The sequence below is a fragment of the Oryctolagus cuniculus genome, chromosome 14 (genome assembly GCF_051225735.1).
Source record: "Oryctolagus cuniculus isolate XC-2025 breed Fujian yellow rabbit chromosome 14, ASM5122573v1, whole genome shotgun sequence".
NCBI classification, from domain to species: Eukaryota; Metazoa; Chordata; class Mammalia; order Lagomorpha; family Leporidae; genus Oryctolagus; species Oryctolagus cuniculus.
The window spans coordinates 47,657,470-47,666,382 of NC_142880.1; the positions used below are offsets into that span (position 1 = coordinate 47,657,470).

At 37.8% G+C, this 8,913-nt stretch overlaps 1 non-coding gene across 1 annotated transcript; it reads right to left on the bottom strand.

Moving 5' to 3' along the window:
- Positions 1–8,177: 8,177 nt before the first annotated feature.
- On the bottom strand, positions 8,178–8,284 carry LOC127492919 (U6 spliceosomal RNA). Its single transcript, XR_007922737.3, has one exon. It is a non-coding gene; the product is annotated as a U6 spliceosomal RNA (small nuclear RNA).
- Between the last annotated feature and the right edge of the window lie 629 nt (positions 8,285–8,913).

Below are 8,913 nucleotides of genomic sequence, written 5' to 3' on the forward strand. Positions count from 1 at the left end.
AGCACCAGCCATGGTGGCCATTTGGGGAGTGAACCAATGGAAGGAAGACCTTTCTCTCTCTCTCTCTCTCTCTATATATATATATATGTATATATATATAAAACTCTACCTGTCAAATAAAAAATAAAATAAAATAAAATAAATTTAAAAAAAGGTCTCTGTCTCTCTGTCTCATCTCTCTCTCTCTCCCTGCCTTTCATTTTTTTCTAATTATAAAAATGCACACATGAAAATAAAGCAGCTTTTAATAATGGTTGTATAAGCCGGCGCCGCGGCTCACTAGGCTAATCCTCCGCCTAGCGGCGCCGGCACACCGGGTTCTAGTCCCGGTTGGGGCTCCGGATTCTGTCCCGGTTGCCCCTCTTCCAGGCCAGCCCTCTGCTGTGGCCAGGGAGTGCAGTGGAGGATTGCCCAGGTGCTTGGGCCCTGCACCCCATGGGAGACCAGGAAAAGCACCTGGCTCCTGGCTCCTGCCATCGGATCAGCGCGGTGCGCCGGCCGCAGCGCGCCGGCCGCGGCGGCCATTGGAGGGTGAACCAACGGCAAGGGAAGACCTTTCTCTCTGTCTCTCTCTCTCACTGTCCACTCTGCCTGTCAAAAAAAAAATAATAATAATGGTTGTATAAATTGCTTTTTTATATCTTTTCTGCTTATCATGTTCAAATGTAAGTTACAGAAATTTCTGCTGCCCACTTGTGAACTGTCCAGTGTTGATGGTTGTCTTTGTTACTTTCACATTAATACTATGAGTCACGCTCACATTCAACAGCCCACCTCAACTGACAGTTTAGAGCTAAAAATGAATCAGGTAATGTCCAGAATAGACTATGAAAAAATCCCCATAGGAAAATATTCAAAGTTAAAGTATTTAAATAAAGTTGTTAGGCACTTAAAATCCTATAAAGAAATATCATAAGACATATTTAAAGCAAACATATATCAATTGATTTTTACTACAAGTTTACCATTATTACTATCATAAAGCTTCACTAAGTTTAAATAATGGACAATATTGTATATTTATAATAATTTATATCCATAAGTGTTTTCTACAAACTTTCTATTATTCAAATGGTATAGTATTTATATGATATTATGGTATGTGAATAATATAAAACTGTTCTCATATGTACCATATAGGGTCAGACAACAAAACTACTTTATAGAAAGAGATTTTCAGGAGAGAGAAGATAATATTTCACACTCACCTCCCATAAAAATTAGTCCTACCAGTAATATATAATGTGCTTAAAGTATCAAAATCATTTTATGAAGATATTTTCTTTTTATAAGTACTGGGGCTTTATGATATAGATGTCTATAAAGGAAAGCAAGCGCATTATTGGTCTATGATATTTGGATTTCATATATAGTCTTCACAGTGACAATGAAAGCAGAAGAAGAACAAAGGAACTTCACAATCTAAAGGATACATTCCTCAATGTGTTAATAAATTATCATAGAATGCTTGCTAGGGAATATAAAAGACAAATGCTATGTTATTACCACATGTCCTGAATGACCTGTATCTGTCCAACTGTATCACTAAAATGTTCCATGGTCTCCAAGTATTAGTGCTTTCCCAATGTATGGCTGAAATTGGAAGGAATTCTAACTCAAAAGGGTGCTGCTTTGAAGTTCGGTCAGTGAGACCAAACAAATCACCTTTTGTGAGCATTTATTATTTTTTTAATTTTTTTAAAATTTTATTTATTTATTTATTTATTTTGACAGGCAGAGTGGACAGTGAGAGAAAGAGACAGAGAGAAAGGTCTTCCTTTGCCATTGGTTCATCCTCCAATGTTCGCCGTGGCCAGAGTGCTGCGGCTGGTGCACTGCGCTGATCCGATGGCAGGAGCCAGGTACTTATCCTGATCTCCCATGGGGTGCAGGGCCCAAGCACTTGGGCCATCCTCCACTGCACTCCTGGCCACAGCAGAGAGCTGGCCTGGAACAGGGGCAACCAGGACAGAATCTGGCATCCCGACCGGGACTAGAACCCTGTGTGCCGGTGCCACAAGGCGGAGGATTAGCCTAGTGAGCCGTGGCACTGGCCGTGAGCATTTATTATTAAAATCATCTGATTTTTATATGTGGCAGTTTTATTTTGAGAAATACATTCATAACATTAATATAGTATGTGAATTGCTAAAATGTAGCTATTGAGCAAAGAAGGTCGATCTAATTTATAAATACTCAGAAAGTTGTAATTTCTCTTTTTTCACTTTAAAATTAATATAGATTAAACTCGGATAATATGGTAATAAATATGGTAATAAATATGGTAATAAATATGGTAATAAATCATGATCTAGATTTAACTATTGTTAAACTGAGGGTGGATTTCTTTGCAGACATTCTCTCTGCACATTCAGTCTTTTTAACTGTAATTAGGATTATTTTAAGTGAAATACTTTCTTTTTTTAGAGATTTATTTATTTATTATTTGAAAGGCAGGGTTACAGAAAGGTAGAGGAAGAGAGAGAGAGAGGTCTTCTATCCACTGATTCACTTCCCAGTTGGCCAAGATGGCCAGAGTCGCACCAGTCTGAAGCCAGAAGCCAGAAGCCAGAAGCCAGAAGCCAGAAGCCAGGAGCCAGGAGACAGGAGCCAGGAGCTGCATCTCTACTCACTATGTCACAGCACCAGCCTCAAGAGAAATACTTCATAAAATAATTAGATCAGTGTCTGTCAAGAAACAGTGTTAAAATCATGGGAGAACCAAGTGAAATTATACTTATATGAGTAGATTTACCACTATTTGGGATACAGATAAAGGCAATTAATAGTTAAATGAAAATAACACACATATATATATATATATATATAACCGACAGCAACAGTGCATGTTGCTGAATATAACTTTGATATATCTTGAATTCCACAGAAACCCTGAGTTATGCACTCTAATTTATGGCATTATTTAGAAAGGAATAAAGGCAATGTTGTTAAGAATCAGATTTCCAAGAAATATGTGCACAACAAGTAATTCTTGGATACTGTGACAGATTTGAATAAGAGTAAGTTGTGTTTGAGGAGGAAATAGCAACAAACTCATTGACTCTGGCATCAACAGCTCGGAGTCACTGAACTCTGCAGCATTCTAGTATGTGTTTAGAATCTAAATGTTCTCTAATACATAATGAATACTCAGACTCCCTCAAGTCAGACTTCTTAAGATTGCTTTGATTCCTTCAGAAAAAGTAATCATCTGGTTTCCAGTTCCCCCAGGATTTCAGGTAGATCAAGAGTCATCAGACCATGTAAGGATTTCATAAGTAACCATCGATGAATAAAGTGAACTAGAGTATCATTGTTGCAGCCTGCCCATGCTTAGAAAAGACAGCTACAGAATAAAGTCTGGATTCTTAGTTGAAATATCCTAAAGTTTAAACAGACTTCAAAATCACTGCATAAATCTAAAGCAGCTTCCTGTTAGTGACAGGCTAACCACATCCATCAGGACTTTATGTAGTTTATATATGGAAACTAATTCTAGATTTAATGATTCATATCAATATTTCATACTTCAAGCTTCTGATATTCCTGCTTTATTACTTAAGCAACATCCCACATCTCTTCATGAATTGGTTCATGTTTCATGCTTCCCCTCTGCTGGACTTGGACCATTGCCAAGAGCAGAGACCAGTGTTCTTCACTGAAGCAGTTCTGTGTGGTGCAGATTTAATTCTTTGTTTAATTAGATTATTTGTTTTTATTGGCACACAAAGATTGTACATATTTATGGTGTACAATGTAATATTTTGACACATGCATACATTTTTTTTTGACAGGCAGACTAGACAGTGAGAGAGAGACAGAGAGAAAGGTCTTCCTTTGCCGTTGGTTCACCCTCCAATGGCCGCCATGGCCGGCGCACCGCGGCCGGCGCACCACGCTGATCTGATGGCAGGAGCCAGGTACTTCTCCTGGTCTCCCATGGGTTGCAGGGTCCAAGCACTTGGGCCATCCTCCACTGCACTCCCTGGCCACAGCAGAGAGCTGGCCTGGAAGAGGGGCAACTTGGACAGAATCCGGCACCCCAACCGGGACTAGAACCTGGTGTGCCGGCACCGTTAGGCGGAGGATTAGCCTAGTGAGCTGCGGCGCCGGCATACATGCATACATTTTAATGATCAAACTAGGACAATTAGCACCCATCACTTCATATATTCAAGATTTCTTTGTAGTATGAACACTCAAAAGTCTTTCTTCTATTTAGAAATATACAATATGTCATTGTTAACTCTTGTTAGCCTACTGTGCAATAGAACACCATAAGGATTGTTTTTACAATAAGGAAAAATACTTTTTAATTCAATAAAAGTAAATCTTTCTGAGGCTCAATTTATTTATTTTTTATTTTTTTTATTTTTAAGCATTCTTTTTTTTTTTTTTTGAGAAACTTAGTTAACTTTGATGAAGAACCCAAGAATGATACATCTTCTGTGAGCACTTTAAAAATGCCTATAGAAAGATGGAAATTATGGGTAATTTCCAATAAATAATGCTGGTAGTTCATAATATACTGTACAAAAATGCTATAAAAAAGCAATATATAAGCAAATTCAATTCTCTTCCTAGTGAACTGTCAAAATTATTACATGAAAAGTCAACTTCTCCCTAAAAAGGGATAACTGAAACTTTATGCTATCCATCTAGCAAGTTATGATTTTTCTGATTTTTGTACCCAGTGGGCTATTAGAAAAACTTCACTTAAGGACTGTATTGCATAGATCTCTGTATTTTGTTGATATATCACAAGGCTCAAGGTGTAATTTGATTTCATTGAACATTGTAAAAAAAATGTCCAAAGAGGAGCCAGAGCCTTGGCTCACTTGGTTAATCCTCCGCCCGTGGCACCGGCTTCCCATATGGGTGCCAGGTTCTAGTCCCAATTGCTCCTTTTCCAGTCCAGCTCTCTGCTGTGGCCCAGGAAGGCAGTGGAGGATGGCCCAGGTGCTTGGGCCCTGCAGCCACATGGGAGACCAGGAGGAAGCACCTGGCTCCTGGCTTCGGATCAGTGCAGCACCGGCTGTAGTGTCCATTTAGGGGATGAACCAACAGAAGGAAGACCTTTCTTTCTGTGTCTCTCTCTCTCTGCCTAACTCTGCCTATCAAATAAGAACAAATGTCCAAAGAAAAACTTCTTTCCCAAATATGAGGATATAATTTAAACCTCAATGCTTCTAATGGGTTAATCAATTACAATAAAGTGTAGAGAACTCAAGTGTCTGGGATTCATACATTATAGAAATATTGAACACATAAGCTTGGAAGGCATTGTGCAGTAGATGTGTGAACTCTCTCTCCATCACAAAGCATGAGTCACTCCTCTGTGCCCTGGAATAAAGCACTGTGACTAGAGGTGCTGCTTTTTAAGTTACAATAGGGCTAGAATTCACCAACTATGCTTTCCGTGTAATAAACCAAGGGCTGTAGCTAATACTTTATTTGCAATATTTCATTGGTTTTTATTCAATATATTCATCAGCTTTTCATAGAAACCAGGATCTTTATTCTATATTTGAGCAAATTATAGCCAAACTAAAACAGGTGGGTGTCAAAATTGACATCTCAATATAGAAGTTAATGATTTAAAAACCTGTACCAATGGAAAGAAGGCCTTTCTCTCTGTGTCTCTCTTTCACTGTCTAATTCTGCCTGTCAAAAAAAATCTTAAAGTATTAGCAATTTAAATACCTTACCTTCAATTTGTAAAGTGAGAATATAAATAGGTGCATAAAATCAAGAGATAAGCAAGTTATTGTCTGTATCATACTTTACATGTAAGAGCTTCTCAGCTGATGCTCCATCAATGGAAATATATCTGTGTTTATTCCCTGCTCTTTTTTAAATGATATTTATTCATTTGAAAGAGTTACACACACACACACACACATGGAGAGAAAGAGAGAGAGAGAGAGAGAGAGAGAGGGAGAGAGACATCTATCCATGGTTCACTCCCCAAATGGCCGCAACTGCACCAGGAGCCAGGAGCCAGGAGCTTCTTCCAGGTCTGCCACATGGGTGCAGGGGCCCAAGGACTTGAACCATCCTCCACTGCCCTCCCAGGTCAAGCAGAGAGCTCGATTGAAAGTGGAGCAGCCGGGACTCAAACTGGTGCCCATATGGAATGCGGGCACTATAGGCAGTGGCTCCGCCCACTTCACCACAGAACTGTCCCCATCCCCTGCTGTTTAAGAGACAAAAATTCACTCACTTTTTAATGGATATATATCAGATGACCTATGAAATATAAATGTTATAAGGCTAATCATAAATTATAAGCTTTTCCTTAAGGAAATCAAACCTTTATGATTGTATGAACATTGACTCTGCAGATTGTTTTAGGTAGTATATAATTTTAATGATATTAATTCTAATCCATTAGCAAGGAATCTTTCGTTTTGTGTGTGTGTGTGTTCTTTATGTCTACTTTCATCAACATTTTACAATTTTGATTTTAGAGATATTTTACTTCTTTGGTTAAATTTATTCTTTTTTATAGAAAGCTTTTATTTGATATAAATTTCATAAGTACAACTATTGGATTATAGCGGTTTTCCCCCCAATACCCGCCCTCCCATCCCCAAACCAACTCACCTCCTACTCCCTCTCCCTTCCCATTCTTCACATTAATTCTCATAGTACAACACATTAAGGATAGAGGTCCTACAGGGGCAGCAAGTGCACAGTAACTCCTACTTATTTAACAATTGACATCTTTTTTTCCATGTGACTATTGTTTATGGGATTTCTTCTTGACTTCCTTATTGATAAGTTCATATCTGCATATAAATCCATTACTTTTTTGCATGTTGATTTCATAACCTGTAACTTTACTGAAGTGATTTATAAGTTCTATTGGCTTTTTTTTTTTTTTTTGTGGAGCATTTAGGTATTTCCGTGTACAACATTATGTCATCTGCAAACATGGATATTTTGATTTTCTTAAGGCCTGAAGTAATTAAAAACTTACAAATGTCTTCAGCCTACATGCATATATACACTTTTATCCTCAAAGGATTTTGCAAGCTTAAAGTATTTAGAGGATACTATTTATATATATATATAATTTATCTCATAGGTATTAATACTAATGAGTAGCATTTATATTGTCTAAAATTAAGTCTATTGATAAGCATCTCTAACTTATAATATTAATAACCTGTTAACATTCGGCTTAATAGCATATTACTAGGTCTTTGAAGTTGCTTAATTTTATAAATAAAACTATTACACATCTATCTCTTTTTTTATTTTTTTATTTTTTTGACAGGCAGTGGACAGTGAGAGACAGACAGAGAGAAAGGTCTTCCTTTGCCATTGGTTCCTGCTCCAATGGCCGCCGCGGCCGGTGCACTGCAGCCAGTGCACCACGCTGATCCGATGGCAGGAGCCAGGTACTTATCATGGTCTCCCATGGGGTGCAGGGCCCAAGGGCTTGGGCCATCCTCCACTGCACTGCCTGGCCACAGCAGAGAGCTGGCCTGGAAGAGGGGCAACCGGGACAGAATCCGGCTTCCCAACCGGGATTAGAACCCGGTGTGCCAGCGCCGCAAGGCGGAGGATTAGCCTAGTTGAGCCGCGGCACCAGCCTTATACATCTATCTTTTAAAAAGTACTCTTTTAAAACTTTATTGTCTTTGCTCTCTTTCTGATAGTACTGTATTAACTGTGATAATTAATTCACACCTGTCAAATCAAGGTGTGTTTATATAAAAATATTCCCAAGGATCTTAGGGATCACTTATTTAGTTACACTATAAAAACTGTAAAAGAAAGTGAAAGCATTAAATATACATCCTAGATTATTATCTCTGACAAGTCATTAATAAGCATATAAAGTTATAGATGGGAGTATTGACCCTAAATATACATGTGGATGCATTTAGCAACTCTAACTTACTGTAGAATTTTGGCTGAATTTTAAGTTCTTTGGAATAGAAACTTATAAGTCTCATAAAATCTATTGCAAGGATGGCTGCTAATAACATCCATTCCTATTTTCCCTGAGTTTTGAATGAGTCAAGGTAGACATGGAAGAAAGACATAATAAATAAAATCAAAATGTGAGCTTTATAGCTCAGAGTTGTTAGTCTTGGTGCTTAGCAACAGGAATTGCTTGCATTGCACTCCAGTTCATTGCAACCTTACTTAACCTGTCACATAAGGAGCAGGGCTTTTACTACTAAATTTGACATGTCTTCCTTGTGCAAGGGTCATGCTGATCTTCTCTATATGGTTCCAATTTTAGTATTTGTACTATAGAAGCAAGCACATTATTGCTAAATCAACATAACAGAGGACAGAACAGAACTCATTTTCCCTCCAAGCATCCTAAATACAAAAGGAGCAGGGGATATTCAGAGTTGAACCATGGTCATTAATTTCCTTCTTGCAATATTTTTCATCATGAAAGTCATGGTTGTATCACTTAAGGGGCAGTAAATGAGCTGAAGATAGGAACAGTGCTTTAACAAACATTTAGATTTTTGTTGTGGCTTGTGCTGTATCCTTGTAGTCTAAATTGAAACAAAACATTTTATCCCAGGGGAAAAAAAAAGATTAGGACAGAAAGATAGTACATACCCCATAATTGCTTTTTATTAGTTTTAAAAGATCTTGTCTTCAACAATACATACTGTGTAGATTAATTTTTCTTTTCATTTTTCAACCTAGAAACCTTTGGTATACAAAATTCATACATTTCATATATACAAATTTAGGAACATAATTATTCTTCCCACCCTTCCCTCCCTCCTGCTTACACTCCCACCATTCTTCCTCCTTCCTCTCCTCTTCCCATTCATATTTTTTTTACAAAGATCTATTTTCAATTAACTTTATACTCATAAGATTACCCAACATTAAGGAAAGAGTTCATCAAATAGTATGAAAAAAAAAAAC